General features: G+C 43.7%; 1 protein-coding gene across 1 annotated transcript in view; it reads right to left on the reverse strand.

Moving 5' to 3' along the window:
* Positions 1–13,876, reverse strand: part of LOC143377109 (uncharacterized) — a 71,330-nt gene extending 57,454 nt beyond the window's left edge. Inside the window, exon 1 of the mRNA XM_076828094.1 lies at positions 12,986–13,876. The gene's annotated coding sequence lies outside the window, so the exon portion shown is untranslated. The remainder of the gene's footprint in view (positions 1–12,985) is intronic.
* Between the last annotated feature and the right edge of the window lie 11,263 nt (positions 13,877–25,139).

A 25,139-nucleotide genomic window follows, 5' to 3' on the forward strand; every position in this document is an offset into this window, starting at 1 on the left:
GCACCCCCTATAAACAAAATTTGAGTGAACTCGGTTTCCTCGCACGCTCCCCTCGTTAAGAGCCTAGGCTCTGAGCGCGTTAACATCTACGACTTCTAATAGCCCGCGTTAAAGAGTAAAGCGACCGACCGCCCACTATAACTATCCCCCAAACTAAATGCGTCTGTTTTCTTTTAATGTAGACTCGGCCGGCTGCACGGCGGAGGAGAAGAAGACACACGGACCGGCGTCGGAATAATATATTCACGTGATATCGTGTAACACTGTTTTCCTTCTCGTAAGGGGCTCCCTAAAATGAGCGTAGACCTCCCGCAGCTGCTGGCCCTGCGTTATACGCTACCACTCACGAGATACTTTCCTCTCTTTCCCTCCCCGTTATTTACCCTCCACGGCTGCCTCGCCCTCCCTCCCGCGCACCTGCCTCTTATTCCCCTTTCCGCTCATTTCTCTCTTCGTATCGGCCCGTGTTTCGCGTTTATTTATCCTCCTCGAAGCCTTTTGCCCCTTCTTTTTTACCCTCCCCCTCTCGCTTTTAAAACGCGATTCCATCCCGTCCCACGGCTTCCTTTCCTCCGGCCGGCTCCCCGCGGATGATCCCCCGCTCAGCCCCGCCGTTAGAAAAGGACCGGTAAAACGATTTCCCACCGAGCAGTCCGCGCGGTTCTGGTTATTTTAAGCAATTGTTAAGTGCCGTCCCAGCCGCGACGAAGACACGTTTACACGGACGACGTCTCAACACCCGTGATTCACTGACGGTTTACACACGGCTACCGGCCGGGTCGCACGGACAGATCCTCCCTTCGCCGTTCGCCTCGCTATCTGCGCCGGTTTGTCTCCTCTTTGTCGTTTATCGCGCGTTTTGGCAGGTCTCCCCCGTCTGGTCGAAACCACTTCGCGGCCGATAAATCAGCGGGCGCAATTAGGTGTGCCCACCCGAAATCCATGTGAAAGCTGCTCCCTGTCGGCCTCCACCCGACCCACGTTCCCCTGTTTTTTTTTTCCCCGCGGAAAGTCTACGATAGCGACGCGTGACAGGGGCACTCCTCGGGATTTCCAGGCGTTTGTAGCTCTTCCGAATGGTCGTTAGCGCGGATTCGGGGATATTTATCGGCACTAGGTGCACCCCCGGGGCTTACGTCCACCGATCTGAGCGTTACTCGTTCATTGGTCGATCCAGCAGGTTTGGATTCTTCTCGGCCGGCCGACAGTTTCAGCGGAATAATTGCAACTTGATACTCGATCTATGAAGTTTCTTAATTAACAGCTTGGACGCTGCTGGCTTCGTGGGATTTAATTAAAAAGTATCATTTATGAACTCCCAGGTCCATGGTAATGTAACGATGTAAAATAATACGTTCGGGAAGTTGAGGTATGAAGTGGGCTGAAGTTGGAATTTTATATATTTAATGGCGCAGTAGAATTTTATATATTTAATTGAGAGGAACTTTTTTTCTAGGTAGAAATAGTAAACAGATTAGTCGTGCACAAGTGAGAAGAGTATGTATGTATCGGTGTTTATAAAAATAGCGTTAGTTAAAAGACACAAAAAATAGAGATTTCTCTTAATTTATGTTACAATGATTTATATTTCAATATTATGAAAGAATTGTTGCAAAATAGCCGCCAGATAAGCAATGACATGATAGGACTCGCGACCAGTTTCACGTTCGTTTCGATAACGGTGTAAGTCATCTGCTCTCTGTAAGTAATTTGTGGGAAAGGTAATATTTACATATTTTTGTGTTATGTATGAACCTTAGATGTGGAACAAGAAAAGAAAATACGAAAGAAAACGCAAAAAAATAGATACTTAATTATGCTGAAAATGTGAGAAAAGTTTCATTACCAAAAATGATAAAGTTGTTAGTGGAAGTGTATTTATTTGAAAATATAAATTGCTTTTACTGTTTTGTGAAGATGGAAAAACTACGTTTGAGCACTTTTGGAATCTGGGGGACATTCCAAGGTTTAAAAAACACATTTTCGTTGAAGTTACTCATAAAATTTTACAATGTTAGATAATAATAATAATAATAATGATAATAATAATAATTCGTCTTTATTTATCACAAAATTTACATTGGGTTAATTAAGTGTAGGAACGGGCGAGATCCAACATTCCTGCTGTTTTGCAACCCAACCCCGACACATTATCTAACAGACATAAAGCCAGAGAGTCAACAGAAGAGTGTAAGTTTGACATTAGAAGAGCCTACACCTATGTATATGTAGTGAAACATGTTCTTCAATAATGGAAGAAAATTTTTTAATACGCCCAAACGCAACAGTCCAAATATCTCGAAATAAACAATACACGACTTACACCACTTTAATAAACACTGGGACGTATATGAAAATTCCATTCCGAACGTGACGTTCCAATTAAATGTATCTATCTGACATGGAACGCGGCGCGTGTGAATTTAAACTTTTCACTCGGTCGCGGGATATTTAAACGAATAACCGAGGCGTCTCTTCTTTCCTTAAAGCGATGACTTAATGTATTCCGCTATGCACCATTTGCGTAACTCGATAAAAACTTGAGGGTTTAATAGAAAGAAAAAAAAACGGTCCCGCTGATAATCGGAATGAACTGACGCTGACGCTGCTCGTCGCCATAAACTTCCCTGCCCGTTAGAAATTTAGTTATGAAAGTTTTTCAGACAGAGCCGCCGAGATACGGAAATGCAGGAAAGTCGCGAAGCGCCTTTTAAAACTGTACCGGTTCGTAAGGACTTGGTGGCGCATAAAACCGTCCACATTAAAACCAAAGCGACCTCTTAAAGTTTAAACAATCGCAACGAAGGCTTCATACGAAGGCTCAATATGAAGCAGAGGTACATGTTACATCTCTGCTGTCTCATGTACAAATTGATGTCCACTGGTGTACCACCGTATCTGCGTGAAATTACTCGTCACAAATCGCGAGCGTCGAGCAGATGAATACATCTCTACCCGACATGAATTTTCACCTTTCCGTTCCTTTCTGTCACTCCACTAAATTTTGCGGCTCCTTTTCCTACTGTTCCGCCTTTTACTTTAACTCCCTACCGTATGAAATTCGCTCTGCAACCTCTTTCGCATCCTTCAAGCATGCAGTGACACAATTTTTTGCTAATTAGCATTAACAATTAATTATTAACTTTTACTTTGGTCATTTTCCAACTACACGCATATGATGTTAGTTCTTACTTTTGATTATGTTATTTGGCCGTATACATTTACTTTTCGTGTACTCTATTGCGTTAGTTTTAGTTTTAAGTAGCTTTAAATGGTAAAGTTAATAACAGCTGATAGCTGCACCTCGCCGTTTGCACTCCTCTAGTGTTATATGTGCTATTCACATCTAACTATTTTTTTTTCTTTTTCCTCTTTCTCTTTCTCGCTTTTTTTATATGTTTTCTATTGTAAAGTCTACTGTGCAATAAAGAATTATTATTATTATTATTAATGTCATTACAAAAATTTCGCACACGAGTTTTCATTGCTAATCAAAATTGCTTTGTTACTTATTGCTGTTAAAAGTTTGATCTAAAATCACCTAAAACATCTTTGAATGGTCAAGATTGAGAAACAAATTAAGGGGAATAGTTGTTTGGTGTGCATCGCGTGACAAGGGATTGATTTTACTTCGAGTCGGTACATACTGTTTGATAAAATTTCGTACAAGTTTAAGAGCAAAAATCGTTACGAACAGCGAGTAACTTTTCGCCAGCGGTTCTCGGGCTGTTTAATTTACACACTTCCACGGTCGGATGCTTCTATAAAGCGGAGTAACTTTTAATTACTCGCCGGGAAGCGTATTGACCGAGCGAAACCAGCTTCCATCAGATCCCGTTAAAATACGTCGGACGATTCGCGAATTGGGACACGCGACTGAACGAACGCGATACGATTCTGTGTATCCCCCGCGTGCTACGGCACACTCTCGCAAACTGTAAAGAACGAACAATAGTTTTATCGTCTGGGAGTGAATCAAAGGGTGCGTCAATTGCTGATAACGGACGTATCATTTTTTAACCGCAATACGTCGCGCTCGATAGCAGAGAGACCACTATTTCCCGTACCTATATCGGGATGTACTCGATTCGGAGAGTTTGGCGATAGCAGCATCTAATGATTTCCAAACAGTTGAGTATCGGATTAAGACACACATGAATGGTGGAGTTGTTCAGTGCTTAAGGGGGTATACCCGTTTGAACCCTCGGAAAATGTATACATTTTGTGGATTTTTTTACAAGTCAACGGTTTGATGCAGATTTCCCGTTTTTTAACTATGTTTACATAGTATTATGAACTACTTATAAAAAAAGTTTCAGTTAAAAAACTATTGTTTTTCGGCAGTTACGGATACATGTCCGAAAGTCTCTCGATTTTAGACGGCTAAACGGTGGCCCTAAAAACTCGCGCTACGTTCAACCAATTCACTTCCAATTTTGCATGCAGAATCATAATAAGATTCCGCATCGTCCAACGAAGGCTTTTTTTATTTCGATTCCCCGTTTATTATTTATAAAGGAAAAAGGTGGATTTTTCTCTTAGAAAAATTTAACTTTACCTTTGATCTCTCACCATTTCTTTATTTTTCAAAATTTTCAAAATCGCCTTCGTTGGACGATGTGGAATCTTATTATGATTTTGCATGCAAAATTTGAAGTAAATTGGTTGAACGTAGCGCGAGTTTTTAGGGCCACCGTTTAGCCGTCTAAAATCGAGAGACTTTCGGACATGTATCCGTAACTGCCGAAAAACAATAGTTTTTTAACTGAAACTTTTTTTATAAGTAGTTCATAATACTATGTAAACATAGTTAAAAAACGGGAAATCTGCATCAAACCGTTGACTTGTAAAAAAATCCACAAAATGTATACATTTTCCGAGGGTTCAAACGGGTATACCCCCTTAAGCACAGTGTCATTGCATAGTTATGCCAAGCCGGGAAATGTGATAGAAGGTGCACGTTGAAGACTTTCACCAAAAAGTCGTGAAATTCTATCAATTTCTGATTAAACTATCAGTAATAAAATTTATGAAGAACTGAAATCGTCGTTCCATAAACGATCATATTGACCTTCGGCGACTTCGAATATTTGAAATGCTGAAATACTTTGAATATTTATTTATTTTAAAAGAAATGCGAATGATAAAGCGGGCCATCTATCATTAATACAAACTTCTATGATACCTCCAGAATTACATATATACCCGAGCTTGCGTAATCCCCTCGAGCAGCTTCGTAGTTGCCGCTAGAGCGCGACGTGCGAAAACTTATGGAGCACAAAGGGGTAACCTCGAATTAATAACGAAAAAGGCGATTAAAGCTGTACAACTGTTAAGTTCCCCGAGACTTTCCACGGCCGGCAGGAAACTCGGGGCGAAGAGCCAACTTCGAGGACGCGTAAATTCCGCATAAAAATTTCAGCGGCAACTTTCATTCCCCCGTTACCCTTTCCTCGAAGCCGCGACACGATGCTCCATTATCGTTAATCCGCGTGAACGCGCGTCGAACCAGCTACGCGCGTACACTTTCGCCGCGACTTATCCCGCTTAAATGAAAACACGGGAAATGCGAGATTTATCGCCGCGGCACGGCCGTCGCGTTACTTACTTTAGCTGGCCGCCGACGACGACGGTGGTCAGTAGCCGATAGCGACCGGCTCCTCTGGTATCTTCGCGCGTGACGAAGTGGAAAGTGCAAGAAATCATCACGTCGAGTGGTAAATATATACGCGAGAGGAAGACGGCGCTCTGCGGTATTGTTAGTCGACCAGCCGGCGCAGCCCCTTTCGCCCCGAAATTGCAGAAAAGTGCTCCGTTGTACCGGGTCTCTCTTTGTATATTAGACCTGAAAGGCGACGAAGCGTTTTCCGTCGCCTTTTATCCCCACCCAGGGCTTGATCACTCTTTTTTCCGCCCACCCCCTACCCTCCCCGACAGCTTCAACGGAGCGCGGGATTACTCGCGGCTGATTGTGCCGTTCGCCGCGACGAAAACGCCCGCACGATTAAACCTAACGATCCGCTATTCCAGCCAAGAATAATACCCGGGCTCGTGCATCTTGCCGCGAAAAGTTACGGCAAGCGGAAACTAACGAGGGCCCACCTTCGCATCCACTTTATTCGCGGGAAGGAGAGATTATTTCGCACGTTCTACCATCCGCCACCCAGCCGGCATCCTCATCGAGCCAACCCCCTTTGGCGAGCCGTCGCGACACCCTCGACTCGCTGGTATCTCGGATACCGAGGCCTTGTGTGTCTTCGCTGCTTTTTACCGGGCTCGCGTGAACGAATTTTATATCAGATCGGCCTGCAACGGCTCGCTGCGATGAGCTAGACGCGTGCAAACGTGAAAGCGTTATCGCGCGGCCTAGGCGCCTTGTGTTCGCGATCCTGTGTCTGGGTAATTTTCACATCAGCTCTGAATGGAAGATAGATCTTCGGGGTAGTGTGTCAATCTGGCCACCGCGGGTTTGTTAACAGGGTTGTTATCGAGGCTAGGACTTGCTTTATTTCTGGATGGTTCTAGGGATGCTTTCTTTCGATTGTTACGCGGCGTAATCAGAGTTTGATGATCTTTATGTAATACAATGTGATGTAGGTACTGTGGTAGTGGGCCGTTCTTAAATTACGTAAGGGTAACTTTGGCGACTTCATAACACCTCCCACCCCCAGTACAAGAATTTGTAAGATTTTATATTCCAATCCCTTCCTCCCTTCCCTACGCAATGTTTCTTACATTGCATTTTTGCAGTTCTTAAAATTCTTTTAAAGCTTCGCCTATATAATGCATTCAACTCGGTTTCGTGTGTGCGACGAAATATCATTTTTAAGGTAGGCTCTCACTACGCCTCGACGTAACTTCGTTTCGCTCTCACTTCTAGGCTCGCGTCGCCTCGGTTTTTCCGTACCTGAAGTTATCTGAGCTTCCCTCGGCTCACGTGTTTGGTCAGTTGCTCAGAGAACATCTTCCTGTGCAGTCGCCAATTCGGTAGGCTCACACTGCGCCTCGCCTCTCTTCCTCAAAATATTTTCGAGGAAGAATCCGCAGCTCGGAGTCGCGGCGAGGCGAGGCGTGCCGCAGGGTGAGTCAAATTGTCAAACTACGTAAGAAAAGTATACGAAGAATAAAATGAGCCGAGGCAAGACGAAGCGAGTGAGAGCCTACCTGGCTATTCATATTGAAAATCAGGTGGAAAAAATATTACGTAAGACGCTATCTGACTCCCTCTCCCTCTTTGTAAGACGTAAGAAATTCGCGACTCCCTCCCTAAAAAAGCCTTACGTAATTTAAGGACGATCCCTAGCTTGTGAATTGTAAATATATACTGTAGAGCTTTTTGCATCCGAACTAATAGGGAGATATAAGTGTTGGAATGAAGGAATTTTCGGATAATAGATCAACCACTGTTCTGATACTAAACTTCATTTAGTCAAATCGAGAATCAAGAAAATTGGCAGTTTGTTTAAATATTTATGGATCTCACATAGTTTCTAAATCACATCAATTATGTCTCTAAAACTCTAAACTAAATCGTTACGATCAGAATTAGTTTCGTTCGAACAGAAGAATGTAGACAAGAAATATACATTTGCAAAAAAGTCTACTGTACTTTTCTTAGTGTAGGTATTGTATAATATAGATATAGTTACACAAGTGCGTTGATAGATACTAAAATGTGTACCTATGTATCATGACGATGAAAACAATTTGGACCGTGGAGGGCTAATTACACGAATTTTTCGATTGCTGCACTTCTTTTCGAATATTTTAAATGTCAAGCGTGGGAGAATCGACTGCATTTTCCCGCGGCATAGAAGCAGCGTTAATACACGCACCTACCGCGTTTGGTCCGCCTAATAGCAGGTAATTAGAGGCCTCGCAATTAATTGCAAGTTAAATATTTTACGTCCCCCATAGCAGTCGTGCTACACTGCACATGTTTTCTACGTAATGCGACTTGAATTGCAAATTCACGGAGCAGATCTCCTCCTTTACTGGCACAGTTGATTGGCTTTTAACTTGAATCAAACTCAGCTTTACGCTAAATATTTATGGCTTAACGGAGGGAGATTAAAATATCGAACTTAGTTCATATAAAGAAATTAACACGAGAAACTATAGGGGTAGTTCGAGGATAAATGCTTTGATTCAAATTGGAAAGAACGATGAAAACCATCCACAGATGAAAGGACGACGAACCTGGAAACTTAGTACTCGTTTCCTTGTTTTTCACAAAACTCTTCGATTATTCTAACCATGCTATTTTACAGATTATGATTCATACATTATACATACATATACATCGCTGCGAAGTCTAGTACAGGATGTTTAATTTTATTTGAGCATCGACGCGCGCGAGACAATACATCACCCCTCTCCCCCATAGTACATTTTCCGGCAATAAAAGTGAATTAATGTTTAAACATTAATTTCCATCGATCTAACTAATGCACTCTGACAGGGAATCTGGTGATCCGCTCTGGCGCACATCAATCCGCGGAAAATCGATGCAGAACACGCAATACGTCGAATTTCGTGTCACCCGGGGGTATTAGTAACACGAACGTCTGCTAATAGCTACTCAGTCATCATACGGGACGTATGCTCGCTAATTAATAAGCTGTTTGATTGGCTAATTAGTTGGCCACAGCTTTCGGCGTATCGTATCAAACGGTCACCTATTAAAATCGTCCGTGCCGACGAAGTTTTGAAAATTTCCACCCCCGACAACATCATTTTGCCAGATTACATTTTGATAGTTGATTACAATCTAATTTCCCCTAGAGCGACCGTAACGGATTTAATTTAAATATTCAAATAATTTAAACTGGACTACAAGCTTAAATAGAAAAGAAATCCAGATAAGGTGAATGTCCCAATTTCTGCTCATGTCCCCATTTCTGATCGTTTCGTATTTTTCTTATTATTATATGCGTTACGTTTGTACTATAGTTGCAACGAAATTATTCTAAACTATTTAAACATTTACGCGAGTGTTGCACGAGCTTGGGGCAATACAACCAACGCTATTTTTTAGCAAAAATACGGACATTTAGGGGATTATACATTTAATTACAAATTACTAATAGTTAACAATCTTGAAATATCTTTCTTAAATAGTTTTTGAATTGGTTGATTTATTATTAAAGAATTAATCAATCACTCTGCAAGTTTCGATCGCAAACAAATTTCTTACACCTTCCTTACGACGAGTTATCTCTTAAATGAGCAGAAATTGGGACATTCACCTTACTATTTGAACTACCTAACAACTTCGCACCACACGATAGAAAAAGTGTTTCGATACTGCCAGAGGCAGCTGTGCAAACGATGCATATTAATATCACACGAACTGGATCGTGTCCTTCGCAACACAAAAACCTGATTACGTTCACAGATGATTAACCCCCCATAACGATGGACGAACGGCAACCCAATGCGCAGCTATCCCATATTGTGTGACAAATTATATCGCAGCACAGAGAAACGAATTCAGACACACACCATCCGAACCTTCCCTCTCGACCTCGACCCTCGACTTCTATAACATTGCACACGTATACCACACACTAAAAAGCACACTGTGCAAAGTCCGTCACTCCGCTCGCCTCTATGCGCCCTCAAAGTTCATCCGCGGCAACTTGAAACACCCTGTACCATCCTCCGTCCGCGTGCAAGCAAGTCGTCGCGAAGGGGGTATATTTTTCCCCTCCCGCGGCCGAGTGGCGGGTGCTCGACGAGGCCAGGAGCAACTTTCACCCCCGAGTGCGACTGTATCGCGCGGGGGTACTTAGAGTCTGGAGTCTCGCGGCCCGTCCCGCGGGGCCATTTACAATTTCATCGCGCGACGTGTCACCGGCGGCGTCGCGAGTTACCCCGGCTGCCGAGCCGCGGCCAGCCGACCCCGCTTGGCTTCCAGAATTCTAGATCGTTCACCCCGCTGGAAATGGGCCCCCGATAGATCGTTAGCAGGCAGCGCCAACGACAAGACTGACACAGGCATTTTCTAGGCCATTGAGCCCGGTTTCGGGCTTCGCGCCGATACGAAAAACACGATTTATCGATTCTGGGAACGAGGCGGACGGTGAGCTCACCGGGCGCCCGCGGATAACATATGAACGTTTAAACTGCTCGCATATGCGAGCCGATGTTTACCCTCGGAAACGGGGTCGTAGTCGCGGGGCTGGCTGCTTTTGCCCCATTCATCCGGCGTTACAAATATGTTAGTCATGCTTAATTGCCACCGTTGCCGGTTTAATGAGACACAATCGAGCTGGGCCGGCTGCGGGGGATATCGGAATTCAATTCGCTTCCTCTAAATATTAACGTCCGCGCGTCCCTGTAATCTGTGAATCGGCCCCGGTCGAATTAATTATTCCCCGCCTTAATGCGACCGGGCCTGGTGATAACGCGGCAGCCAATGGGCCGCCGCTAAATATAAAACGCGCCCGATGCGAAATACTGTCCGCGTGGTAAATCCGTGTGATCGATGGATCGCGGGAATGTGGGTAACGGGCGATAGCCGGGGCTCCTCTCGCCTCTATCGCTTTCACTCCCTTTCCATCTCCCTCTCTGCTTCCTTCTTCTTCTTTTTTTTTTTTGCCAAATTTATACCTCGACGTTATTTCACGCATCGGAGGGAAAATTGGCCGTAGAATATCTGTCCACATTTTTTGCTCAGTTGCGTTTAGACGGCGGGCTGGGCTTGCACGGCGCGATGCAGAAATGGTTGGTCCAAAGTTTTCGAGCGAGCAAGGTAAATATTTTTGCGCCAGTATTGTTTATTCGAGAGTTGTTTCTGTTTCTTTGGTTGGAAAGTGGGGAATAAATGTGTTTGGCAGACCGGTTGAACAGTGAAATTATAGTGGAGGTGCTGAACGTAAAGCAGTTCGCTGGATTTTTATTGAAACTCCCGGTGGGCGGTAGTGTGGGTTGAAGAAGGGTTTCTGAATGATGAGATCACTGGGCACGTGAGTCAGGTTGATCCAGAATTTGCTGATATTAAGCTAATGACGCGCTTCTCAGCAATCTTTATTTACCCAATACGAGAATGCTTGTTGAAGCCACAAAAGGGTGCTGTACAGTCACTCGCAAATTTGTTTATGAAAGATAATAACATTATGCGTGTAGTCTTATTTTTCACGCAACCCCTTGCACATATTGTAACGACCACCCACACTCGTGGCGCGCATCATGTTCCCTATGTTGGAGCAGTCGTCGTTGCGCAGATGAATTCAATAAAAAAGAGAAGCAGCTAGAGAATTATTATGCAGTCGTGTAGGCGTTGTGCACCGATGCATAGATTATTAACTCTACAGTGCGCAAGTAAGTTGAAATTACACCATTGCACACGATGGGCCTCACAGGCCCATAATTCCAAATCTAGGAATGCATGGATATTTTGAGAAATAAAAATTTTTTTAGACTGCGTCTATTGCACTAGACGTAATCTATTGCACTCAATCTCGATTAAGAATAATATTTATAACAAAATGAAATGCTGAACAAATGTCGCTTTAACACTACGGGTGATCGTTAGCTGAATCTTTTTCAATATCATGAGTAGACTGGGGAAGTTAATGCAAGTATATTTATTACAATAATTACGACCTCCCTATTGTAACAAAATCGAATACGCTATATCATGGCTGCTACTATACTCGAGCTAAGTAAATAAGTTCTGTATATGCTAGAAATAAATAAACATACAATTTTTTAAAATAAAAAATATATTTTAAAAACCCTCCAATGATGAAACGTATTTCTATCAAAGTTGCACTTGTTTAGTCCTTTTCTATAAAAATGTATATTTGCATAAACATCCTCAGTCTAATCACGAGAACAGTCTTACAGAAAGCTATGTACATAAGATACGGTAGAATTTATTTAAAAGGTTCCTTTTCTATGTTTCTTTAACTGTTCACTTGGGCCTGACGAGCCCAAGTGTGCACTGAAGGGTTAATTCGTGTATCTATCTTTCCTTCCATTTAAGTTCGCTGTAATGCTTGCAATGTTTAAAAATCGCAAGGCAAGGGGTTAAAATTATGGATCAATTGATGTCAATTTGGGCAAGTGGGTAGTGGCTTTCACAATGATTTATTCCTCTGAATTTATATAAACAACCCTGAGAGTTAGTATATTTATAGAAACGCTAGCACGTAGACTAATTATTTAGTCTGGTTTATTTTCCGCCAGGCCAGGTATACGCCTCTTTTTCATCCCTTACACGAGTACAATAAGTTCTATAAATTTGCCCACCCATTTTCGAATCACCCTGCACACGAAAGTATCGAGAGGGACGTTGAAAAGAACGGATCACCGCCGGGGTGAAGAATCGCGTCTTTCTTGGCATTCGTACCAACAGGTGTGCGAGTTCCCCGGAACGCACACTTTGTGTGTTTCCTTAACATTGCAGCTACACGTGTTGCGGTGGTTAAATAAGCTAGCGTCCCATTGAGGCCTGTATATCGCAGGAAAGAAGGCTAATCCCCGAGTTCGTACAATAGCCTAGCGCCCAACTTTTATGTAGCTCGCGAAAATCCTGCGCTCAAAAGGCATTCGATACCCCTCGGAAAAGAGCACCGTTCGGCGTGGTGTGACGCCTCACTATCAAAAGACGTTGAAACAAACGGGGCCAGGCAATGCAGATTTGCTTCTATAAATATCGATGTCCCTGTAGTAACAATGGATTGCCAACGGGGCGACCTTGACTCCGGATAATCTACTTGCTGGACCGAAGTCCGATATTCGGATTCGACGATCGAAGAACGGGACGCGTGCTTCTTAACGCGAGATAGTTAAGTGCATCAATGGTCGCGTCTCTTTAGCATTGAAATTGCATTGGCGTCACCTGTCGCGCCGCGCGAAAGTAAAAAAATTCGGCAACTCAATTTGAATAAATTTCTTGGTGGCCCGCTCTCGACGGCCGCGATAAAACTTCCTCGAGCATAAAATTAGCAACTATATACAGTGTTTTGCAGCTCACCTCCTCCGATCGTGCACCATAAATTCTTGCCCGTCCCTCGAGCACAGTTCCTTTAACGAGATCCTTGTCGGTCGTCCGTCTGGACCGCGTCAGAATGGCACTTTACACATCGATCGTCGCTACGAAATTGCCCGAGCAACCGATCTATAGTGATCTACACTCCGAACGTCAGCCGTCCGCCCCGTTCCCCTCGATCACGTCGATTTAATTATAATCAGCGTAAATCTTCGTTGCACTTGGGCCCTCGGCCGATTGCCACCGTAGATCTCCGTTCCTTCTATCGGCAGGAATAAAGGCGCCTACCCTCGTTCACCCCCGGGCAGCCGGCCGGCAACACCACCTTTTCAATCTTCGCCAGACTCTCCTAAGCTTTTACATTTGGCAGCGACACCGCGTCCAGCATCACGGTCCAAACTTTTCCCCACCTAGTTCGATCGGTCTTCGCTGGAGCAGGGCCGAACCTCGGGGAAAAAAGGTACCGCGTGTTGGTCCGCCGCGCCGAAAGTATTCCAGCGTTTCCACCCTCCGCCAGTTTTTCACGGCCGCTCCTTCCCGCTTCCTTGCTCCGTCGTCCCAAAGATTAGTTCTCCTCCGAACGATTGAATCGCGAGGGAAAATACCGTCCCCGGGGCTCTGTTCTCCGATCGCCACTCGGAACGAAATTGTCGGCCCCGAGCCGGGGGTAAAAGTTTTTCCGTCAAGTCTCCTGGTGGTGGGGAGGGTCTTGGCCCTGGTAGCCGTAGAGGGGTGCGAGCGGCTAGCACGTGACACTTTTTATCGGGGAATCACACGTGTCACGCGAGATTATTGGCCTTTGTGAGCGGCTTGACAAATGGTCCACCGCATATGGCGCGTCGCGCACGACTGAGGCCAGATTTCGCTTCCACCATCCTCTCCCTCTGATCTACCCCCACCAGGCTCGCCTCCATCCTCTTCTCCGGTCCACGGCGCTTTCCCTAAGTGTCGTCGTTGCAGCACGCAGACTCCGGTTACGACGATGCTTCCCGAGCCGCGTAGACAGCTCTTTGCCCACGTTGGGTTCCTCTTTTTGCGTTCCCGATCAAAGCAACGCAGGGAAGCATCCAGCCCGGGCTTTCTTATTGTAAGGGGAGGGTAAGTGTATTCTCGAAGAGGCTCGCTCTGCACCCTGGACGTTCTTTGGCCCCGCTGCGAATCAGGTAACTATCATTGTGTTGCCCTCTGCGTGGCTCCACCTCTCTTGTGCCGTTTCCCGAACAATTACGTGATAGATACATTTTAGGCAAACCGACGGCTGAGACGTTCCTCTACACTGCTCCGCAGTCTACACCGAGAGGAACCGGATTCGGTCGTGGTGCAGCCGAACCATTACAACTCATCAAATTTACTCCCTTTTCAGACGACTCTGGGCTGTATCATTTTCTCGAGTGGCCCCCATCTTCTCGAGACACGCGCATTGTTGTTCAAGAGGGGCGCATCTTCGAGGGGTACTGTGAATCGTATAAACTTTGGAGACGCCTCGCGCGGCGCCTGTGCAAGCAACCCGAGAGACTCGCAGAGCTAACAGAGGCCCGCGGAGTAACGACAAATTGGTCGCCAAGGATATTTTTCAAACCCTGAAACCAGCGTTCACGCGTCGGCGTTTCAAATTACCCGTTTCGTCAGCGACTCCGCTATCGTGGCTCTTTTTCATCGCTTTCGAAGTACGAGCGCACTCGGAGCCGTGATAAATACCGGTCCCGTGGGTATTACGAATCAGATAACATTCTACGTTCAGTACTCCTATCCTCTCCACCTTTGCCGCGTGTATCTCCTGTACACGCTGTTCGATGCTACCTATAAATAATCGTCAGAGTGACGAAAACCAAGAGCGCCGTGTACTCGTGCATTAATGCCCACCGTCGACAGCGTCGAATTAATGCCCCACCAATCCCGTGTAGGCCTCTGATCTGTGATCAGCTGTAACTTTTTATGACGACGATCAAAGCAGAGGAGTGCGACGAAGCTGGCATACTTATTGTAATGGAGATACATAAGTGTTCCTCAGGGGCTAGCGATTTAGAAGCTTTCTCCGCGAGCGTTGTAAATTACACGGGTTTTATTGGACCTAATGTCCCTGTCACGCTTAATCTGGGGAATTTTATCCCCCGACGTTTGAACTTGGCTACGTATCTCGGCTTAATAGATAAGTAACTATCAGAGACATCAGGAACTTATTGCTCGAGGGAAGTTCGTTTATTGATGCGACTTCGCCGAGGGGTGAATTCGTTTCGTTTATTTCCTACGATCAAGGATCCGACGGTGCTCGCGTTATCTTTCCACCTTTACGATCTGACCGCTCGAAGGAAACACGTCCCTCTTGATAGCGTTAGAAATTGAAATGCACGCGGAGTGAATAATTAGAAGCTGGTACCTTAAGCAACTTTTATACCTTTTGCCTGCAAAGTACTCTTCGGTAAGAATAAGGATAAGAATTAATTTTCTTTAGGTACCTTGTACCTACTTCTTTCTAATTCGACGGTCAACTTGACTGTTTGGAAGGAACCCTAGTTTCTTCAGTTGCTAGTAATGTAAAAAGGAATGCACTTACTCAGAGTTTTCCAAGTTGGGATACACCTGAATATTGATGTTGGAAATTTAAAAACTCATCCCTCGAGGAAGTTTGTTTCAAGATGACCGTGCAAAGTAGCCAATTGCGGAAGTTATCTTACGAGTCCTTGTAGTGACCTAAACTACTTTCCTCAAAGCCTAATTGCACCACAGCCACATCAAGGACGGCTCCTTTCCGAAACAAACGACTACGCGAACCATACGAGCCAATTACTCGGAACAGAAGCTCATACCCACGGACCGTTATCAAAGCGAAATCGAGACATTTTAATTTCACGTCTGCTTTCCGCGGAGCGGCGCCTGGGCCGAGTGTTTCCCCCTTCACTCCAATTTTTCGTCGCTCCATTTTACGAATAACAGAGCTCCGGTAGATGTGTACATATAAAACTACTCGGCAAGAGATCGCATGCCGACGATGGGCCGACACGGCGGCGCAAAAATTGCAGAACGCGCGTTGTGCTATCAACTAAAATGAAAAGCGTGCCGGGACCAGGGCGAGGCGAGCAGGGCGAGAAAGATAAGATCTACAAATTTCATACAAGCGCAACGCCGAGCCGGTGGAGTAGCGCTATGTCGCGTCGGAGGATATCTTTCCCGAAATTTACTGTGCGCTTGTTTAGCCCGAATTAACGAGCACAACGGCGCCTTTCGAGATTGCCCCCGTCACGAGTTCCGTTTGTGACATCCTTAGAGTGTATTAGCCCGGCTCACTCGTCCCGCAGGGGCAGTTTTCCTGCAAGTTTCATCCAACTTTGGATCCTGTTATGTACCCTTTCCCTCGTCTGTCCGATAGCAGTGTCTTGGTCCGGGGACGAGTCTGAACGGCCAGCAAACCTCACGATATCGCATCCCCTCGGCGATTATCCTTCGGCGCGGGGAGTTATCGCATTGCACCTGCTCCGGCGAGTTCACAGTTAGACGGTTTAGAGAGCACGGCTGGAAATTTTCCTCTGTTTCGTTGGCAGATGCTATTGACGCCGGGGAACGGATTGCGAGTGAACGTCTGCGGGTCCACGCCGGGCAACATTCGGTAAAATCCGTGAGATAATATTTGTCGAGTTTCCTGCTCGGCGCCTGTACGGTCGGAGCATGACTCCTATTGGGACTTCCGAATGAGACTGAAAGATTTCGAGGATAGGCTTCATATACAGCTGAAACTAGTGTTTACTGTTTGAATTTTTGATTGAATTTCCGCTTCGAAAGTGTGCCAGCTTGGTGTTAGATAGTGGGAATAGTAGAGTGGAGCTTAAAAGTTAAAACTAAATTAAGAATATTTTTTATAAGTCTTGCTACCCTGATTTGTTCTCTTAGATATAAAAACATTATGCAAACTTTGGACAATACGTTCTGATGTTTAGGGGTTTCTTATAACAATTCAATATATTGGCACATATTTTAATTTATACATTTAAATTTACAGTTATCTATACTATTATATAAAGAGAGAGCCGATTTTTAGGTTCGCACAAATGTCAAGACCTGTTGAACCGATCTTCCTAAAATTTTAACGCGTCATTCCTGGATACTCTAGGACGGGCATAGGCTATGTAGCATGTCTAAACAACGCGTTATTAACATGGAACGAAGAAGCGCCTGGTATGTGTTGCGCTGGAGGGAAAATAAATCTCCCTAATTTTCCGAAATATTTTAAAGAAATTAAGGTTTTTTCAAAATACTTAATTTCCTTAAAAGATATTAATTCGAATATACATGAATCCGTCGTGCTAATATCTCGGGCGAATCCGAGACGGGGGACGCTAGTATTTGATAATTTGTTAAAGTTATTGCGCACAGAGACTCAGACATCACACAGTGTCTGTTTCCTGCTGTCAGAGTACAATCTACTAATTGTTTTACTTAATTATACAGCAGATGGTGCACAATGATACCTTTTCGCAGTTTCTATTTTTGTTAACGAACAAATGAATGCATTTGGAAAGATTTCTTGTGTTCCATGCCCTTCCATATAATTATCATATAAGTATACATTGAAAATTTCACCATCATTGAGCTGTCCCTAAATACATGTAGATCAATTGTGCTCATATTTCGCTCGATTTCATTTTTTATAAAAAGGAACAAATTGAGACGGTAAGAAGATCACATTTTCATAGTTGAAAACTAAGCTCCACCCTAGGGAATAAGTGGATAAATTTTCTATTTAAGGCGATATTCCATGATCCGTTATCATTTGTTAATTATCGCGCGGCGTGCGTAAGGTTCGTGTCAGTGGTGAGTTATATATGGATCGTTTGGTTTACAACCAGCTACTAACATCTTGCAACGTGCAGTTTTGTCCGCCTGCCAAAATGGAGATGCGCAGTGGCGCATGCCGTTCGCTAAGTCGACGAGTGATGGGAGCAAATACGTGTCTAAAATTAAGCCTTTAAAAGCGCGGTTCGCGAAATCATTGTTTATTTACTTGCGTTCCATAACTGGCGAAGAAATTACAATAGAAGCTCTGCTTACCCCACCCGCTACCTCTCACGACTCTTACGGCATTACCTATCTGCGTGTAAATGCCTATTTCCAGGACTATTCCCCCTTCGTTCGTGCAACACAAGAGACCTACGGTAAGTCGAAATCTGTCTCTCATCTTCCCGCGTTCCGGATTACCAATTATTCATCACCCCACACCGCCGTGTTTCTAAACATTCAAATTAAAGGCCCAAGATTTTCCCAACCGCCGTCACCGAATCTCTGCGCGTGAAGTGTACAAATGCGACGGGATCTACCGTTGACGGGGAACAATCCACAGTTATTTCGATCGCGCGGAAGCTGTGGAACGCGCATTTACTTTTTGTGAAACCGATCCTCGGCATCCAGAGTATCTATGATTCTCAGGGAAGCTAAATGCAGGACGATTATCTTTGGCGTCGGTTCGGCTGGTGTTTGTAAACTCGGTTGCTACTAAACGTTCCTGCGATATATCAACCGGCTCTCTATATATATATACATACATATATAAAGCTTTTAAGTCCGGATTCTGCGCCTCCCCGTATAATTAGGACCGTAAGTGTTCTCTCGTAGGTGCTGCCACATATACCACCCGCAGATACGATCTATAGGCTGTCACGGAGATCGTTTTTAAAGATTATTCGGTGTGCCCGCGTTGTTAATGTAAGAGGCTCCGTCCTGTGCTCAGCCGTACGCCAGAAAACGCGATTCCCTTTTGCACGATCATCGGGCGACGCCAGAGATGAGATTCCCCGATCGTCGATCTGAGTTATGGATACCGAGCCCTCGACCCGCGGCAGCTGCGTCTTCTGGTGGCTACCGGGCCGTGAAACCTGCAAAAATGGGAGTACGCATTAAAGCCAGATGCCAGCGCGTCTTTACAATTCTTAATCCCTCCCTTTACAAGCGCGCGTTACAGCGTCCCCTGGAAGCGTGAACTTCACGGCCGCGATTCCGGAGATACCGAAACAGGTTGCCAGACACCCCGACAGTTTTATCAGGCTCCCGTGAAAACTTCCCGCGGCTCCTTTCTTTTTAGCAGAGCGTAATAAAGCGATATACTTACTAACAACGAAACATATCGAACCCGAAAATTCTGATTGTAATGAAACTCTTTACGATTGTAGAGCATGTCGGAGTATGTAAGAAACGATTTTTTTCTTCTGCGGAAAAACACTCCGAGGGGGTGAAATCAGCCCTCAAATTTTCAGCGATTTTTCGTTTTTCGAGTATAACTTTGTAACGGTGCGGGGTAGAAGAAAACCGTAAATGGACAAAATGTTCAGTGTTTGATGCCGTATAACGCGCTGCAAAAGAAATGTTTGTACGTCCAACAATTTATAAATAAATTAAAATTTTTGTTATTTTACATGTAATTTCTAACCGTGAGGGTTGGAGACGATCTTTTTCCGTGTAAAAGTTATAATTCGCAATGGTTTACTAAAATGTAAAAGGAAAAAATTTTGGTTCATTTGTTTATTTGTTCACAAGAATTTTCAGCCTTTGTCCATATTACTACCATCTGCCACTTGACAATCGAGGATTTTTTTTTTATTTAGAAATTGTTGTTTTGCAGCGCGTTATACGGCATCAAACACTGAACATTTTTACCATTTACGGTTTTCTTCTACCTCGCACCGTTACAAAGTTATACTCGAAAAACGAAAAATCGCTGAAAACTTGGGGGCTGATTTCACCCCCTCGGAGTGTTTTTCCGCAGAAGAAAAAAATCGTTTCTTACATACTCCGACATGCTCTACAATCGTACGGAGTTTCATTACAATCAGAATTTTCGGGTTCGATATGTTTCCTTGTAAGCTGAGTAATTTTGAGTATCACGGTGGGTTACAATTTACATTGCGTCCAACGACCTTCGCTCCAACGCGCATTCCAGTCATAAACGATCTTTATATACAATTCCACTGTTTTGCAGTTCGAAAGCAGTCGTGGCATACAATGCACGCGAATCATCTTCTTGTTTTCCAAATGGCCATATTTCCCGATTGCTAAGGTTCTATTAACTCTGAGAGTCTGCACCATCATGAAGCTGGACCAACAACGTATCCGTTGATGTCTACCGCTTGCTCACGGATAACCATGCATAACTGCAGTCTGCAGTGCTTCGGAATGAATGATTCGTACGGGAGGGCGGAACTTTCCGCGGGAGCTGATATTTTCCGCGCTCAGGCGCGACGCCAGAAAAGTTGGTCGAATGAAAATTGTTTCCCGCGCGTGGACCCACGAATTCGGATACCTACTCGCGATACACAAAACGTCCCCAAAGTTTCGCGTGCCGCGAGACGGAGCGCGGAGAGGGCTCGAAGTTTATTTGAGCGTCACGCGTTTATTTCGCCCGCGTCGGCGACGAAAACTTTCGCTCGCCGCCGTATGATAAGAGCCTGGATTGTTCTAAGACATTTTACGCGAAGTTCGGGGGCCGAAGTGAAACACGGAGGGCTTGGGGAAATACAGGAAGGGGATAAATTCGTCGCACAATCGGAGAGGGAGTGATCCTTTGTGCAGAAGTAAATCGAGAGTACATCTACAAATATTTTTCAGTTTTATGCATTCTTCGTCATCCATACTTCGTATAGGGGAGAGCGGGGACAAAAGTAACACTTTTTACATTTGGCCTAGCCTACAATTATCTTTTATAGATATGAAAATGACAATTGTGCCTTAAGATGCTATGTTTCTTGGTCTATCATTTGAGCTCGGATTCAGCCTTACGTGATAAGTAGTTAAATAGTTATAGCAGTTTTCCGTAGTGACTGTCATTGTTACTTTTCTCCTGCAGGGGTAAACATACCGTGGGGACGAAAGTAACACTAATTATTTTCAGGAGAATTAAGTAAAAACACTTCGTCCAACGCAGAAAGGATTTTTTATTATAAAAAAAAACGATAGAAAGAAATATTTACATAAATGTATTTTAAGTAACGATAAAAGCAAATAAATTTTAAATAACGAAAGGTGGAAAGCATAACCAGCTTCAAACATTTCTTTGGTATTGTATATTTAGTTGAATGATAGGTATTAAATTTCACCTAATCCGAATTAAAATTATGACATACGTAGTGAAGGTCACCCATGCTGCAGTCTTCGTGGGTCTAACACTTCTAGACATTTGGGATGATTCTCTCTCGAACAGCTTTCACTGAAAGGGTCCAATCAAACCAGGCATAGACAATAATTATCATCTGAATAATTCCTGTCCTGTATGCTATTTTGATCGCCCAAGTAACATGTTACTTTGGTCCCCGTAGCGACGTGTTACTTTTGTCCCCAGGCATGTTTCTCAGAATGGAACTGTTATAACATACAAACTGCACGAGATTTGTTACAATCAAATACAGCAACTTATGAAGACATTATCTAAGAACGCTGTAGCAAATAATTGGTGTAATATCTATAGTTTAACTATGAATATTAATAAAAAAAAAAAAATAGGAGAAACTTACCTGAATGATCTAAATAACAAGTTTAGCTTGCCCTGGGTATACGATTCGGGTTACTGCTCAGCGTCACTCACAAGGAGAGTATTTCAGGTGTCCGCCTCCGATCATTTTGATTTTCGGATATGTTATAGAGGACCGAAAAATAAGAATTACGTGTTTTTTTATTTTTCCCCGTTTTCATATTTGGGGAGTGAAAACTGCGTTCAAAGTTAGGGTTGAAAAATCATTTTTGTGGATTTTTGAAAATCTGGTGAGTCAGTCATATTTCGTATTCAAAGACACAAAATTCGTCCATTGACACTATTCCCCTATCTCTAATAATTCTCGAGATATTCCACAAAAATGATTTTTCAACCCTAACTTTGAACGCAGTTTTCACCCCCCAAATATGAAACTGGGGAAAAATAAAAAACACGTATTTCTTATTTTTCGGTCCCCTATAACATATCCAAAAATCAAAATAATCGGAGGCGGACACCTAAAATACTCTCCTTGTCAGTACAATAAAACAGACACTATACACACGTAAATGTGTAAAGCAAACGTTTTGGAAATGATTGTGGAAAGGGGGAGAAGGCGTGTTACTTTCATGACGCCGTTACGTTTGTCTAAATCTATTTTTATCTCGTCACTCCTCTTATTTCCAAAATCTGCAAAACCACTGCATTCTGTCGGTTCCACTGATTGCTGCAATTTTATTATCACTTTGAGTGGCGGAAGGTTTTTGGAAAATACCCCTAAGTCGACCAAGCTGTTCCAAAACGATTAGCTTCTGCCGGGACAGTTTTGTACAAAGCGAGCTCCCAGCTTCGTTTATTTTCAAAGTAAATATTCGAGGCCCTCTGCCAATATCTTCGATGCTTTTCAAAAAATATCAATGTAAAAACACCCCGACGTCACTCAATGTGTTAATACTTCGAAAGCAGTGCCTTTTTTTTAAAGCCTTTAGACTCGATCACATACAAGCTCAATCTCACTGCCAGATCCAGAGTGCAGCTGAACGTTGTAATACCCCGAGATTTAGTCAAAATAAAACGTTCTATTTTGAGAACCAATGTTTCTCATTCCCTGTGTCCATTGGCGAAGTCCACTTTACGGTTGGTTTAATCAGTGAAAATACCAGAGAATTATTGTACAACAGACCTGATCCCATGCCCTGGATCACTCGAGTCACCGTTTGCTTTCATCCCCTCAGCGATTCGCGCGACGTTCTTAAAAATAAAAGCCTGACTCGTCGCTTAAACGTTGGCTCGCGCTCGCGAGCCTTAATCCGGAATTATGTTGAACCTTGCCGAATTTTACGAGTTCACTGGCATTGCTCCTTTATCGTCGCCGTGACGCTATATCGAGCGTCGAGTGAGATTAAAAGGAACAAAAGCGGATTTTCCCTCGCTGATGTTACAAAGGATAGATGAAAATGCGACGAAACGGAAGCACCCGACCCGTATAGGTTTTTTGGAAAGAAACGGATTTCAGTTGGGCCCGTTGAAGCGTGGCCGGGATGTTTTTCGATCTATTAATAGCCGCCGGCAAGTTTACTTCAAAATATTTTTCTTGTGATAGGGATCACGCATTTTATTTTTACAGCGCCAGTACACAACTTTATGTGTACCTTGCTTCTCCGTTCGTGAAAGGAAAAACAAGGTTCGCCGAAAATCGATGAGTTGTCGAAATAAAATGATATTTATTTATTTAATATACATTCATGGCTTTATACCAACATTTATTGAATCGACTATATTTCTCTTCAATTCTTATTAATAATACAATCGAATAATAGCGCTCCTACCATACTAATTTCTGAAACACCCCCAAAGAAGAATCGTCTGAATAACAAAACAAGAAGTCACACAGGAAAATATCACAACCTAACACCAACCCACTGAATTTCGTAAACTAATAAAATCGATGCAGGAACCGTAAAAGAAGGGATCCAAGTGGGGGGGGGGGCATTAAAATCTGATACGAATCCTTCGGTTAAAGCGCCCCGTATTACGGAGGACAGTTTCGAAACAAGCTAAGAGATCCCCCGACAACGAATTTATCTTACGCAGACGGATCATAGCAGTTATTGCCGCGATCCAACGACATAAAATTGAGGTACGCGGTTCGCAATAAATATTGACCCGAGGCAACCCAGCCAGACGTCGATTTACAGTAGCAGTGCTCTGGCGTCGAATAAAATAAAGGATCTGCAACAACCCCGGGGCGGAGGCAACCGATTTCGAGTCGGGAACATTTCCGTCGGAGTCGCAATTTTATGGTCCGCACGCAAACGACGACCACCGTCGCGCAATTTTTATACGCGCATCGCGAAACCTTGTTCGCTATTTCCGCCGCGGCCGCGGTTCGCGTTTTCTTTTCTCACGATAGAACCATCGGTCCAATCGAATGGGCTCGTCTGCTTCGCAGTCCTTTGTTTATTTGCTTCTTCAATTGGAATCGTTCGAAAGTTTAATTCGCGATAGGGCCAAACGAATTGGGTAGTTGAAAATGGAAATAGAAAGATATTCATTGGGACCATTGGAGTTCCCAGTGGGTAAATGGTGAAAAGGGTCTAGCAGGCTAAGCACAGGGGAAACGGCTTAAGCATCAATTTTAGTATTTATGTAGGTATAGAAAATAATGCTCTATGCCTAAAAAATACTGTAAGAAATTTCAGATCCCTACCCCCTCCGATTAGGGTGATTCGAGGATAACAACCTAAAATTTTACGATTTTTTTTCTTAGCAACTACTTAAGATATTTGAATGCTTCAAAATGCACGTAGTAGGTACTTTTTAGCTGTACCACATATATTTTTTCGAAATGGCAGATCAGTCATTAAATAAAAATTATCAAATATCTTAAGTAGATGTTGAGAAAAAAAGGAGCAATATTTGCTATTCATAAATAGGTACTAAAATTGGTGTTGGGGCCGTTTTCCCTATGCTTACCCGGCTAGACCCTTTGGTAGATGTTTGCGATTTCGGTGCGACAAGTTTATAGGGTAGATGTACCGTTTGTGGCCATTGCACTGTTGTTGGCCATGTGCATAATTATCTTATTTTTAAATTGCTTGCAGATCAATATTATGTGGAGAATCTCACGTCATAAATATTTTGTTTAGTATATCGCCAGAAATATAAGGTTACATTTATTCCTTACCCTGAGAAATATTATATTTTTTAAGAAGTGGCCAAAACTGGTGTACAATACCTGAAAGTGGCCACAAATGGTGCATCTACCCTAATTTGAGGACACGAAATATTTGAATCATTTGTAACCAGTGACGGATTTAAGGAAAAAGGCCCAGATGGCGTACCTTTTGGGACACCCTGTATACATAACAGAATTGTAAATAAATTTACGCGCGTGCGGAATGGAAATAACGGGAAACAAAAAGTATATAGTGTTTGGATAAAACCAGAATTTTTTGGAAAATGAAGCCCTGGGAGCCTTTTAGGCAGGAGCCGGGGCGGCAACTGCTCATCGGCCGCCGGTTAAATCCACCACTGTTTGTAACGTGGGAGCGTGTTGTACGATTGGGTAACAAAAAAAGGCATTGTTGCCACCGAATTTGGTTTTTGATACACCTAAAGGGAGGATAGAGGGATTTCCTCATAGCGCGCAAGTGTGTGAAAACTTCCTTGCCTAACAATTCAATCTCA

Source organism: Andrena cerasifolii, chromosome 1 (assembly GCF_050908995.1).
Source record: "Andrena cerasifolii isolate SP2316 chromosome 1, iyAndCera1_principal, whole genome shotgun sequence".
In the NCBI taxonomy this organism is placed as follows: Eukaryota; Metazoa; Arthropoda; class Insecta; order Hymenoptera; family Andrenidae; genus Andrena; species Andrena cerasifolii.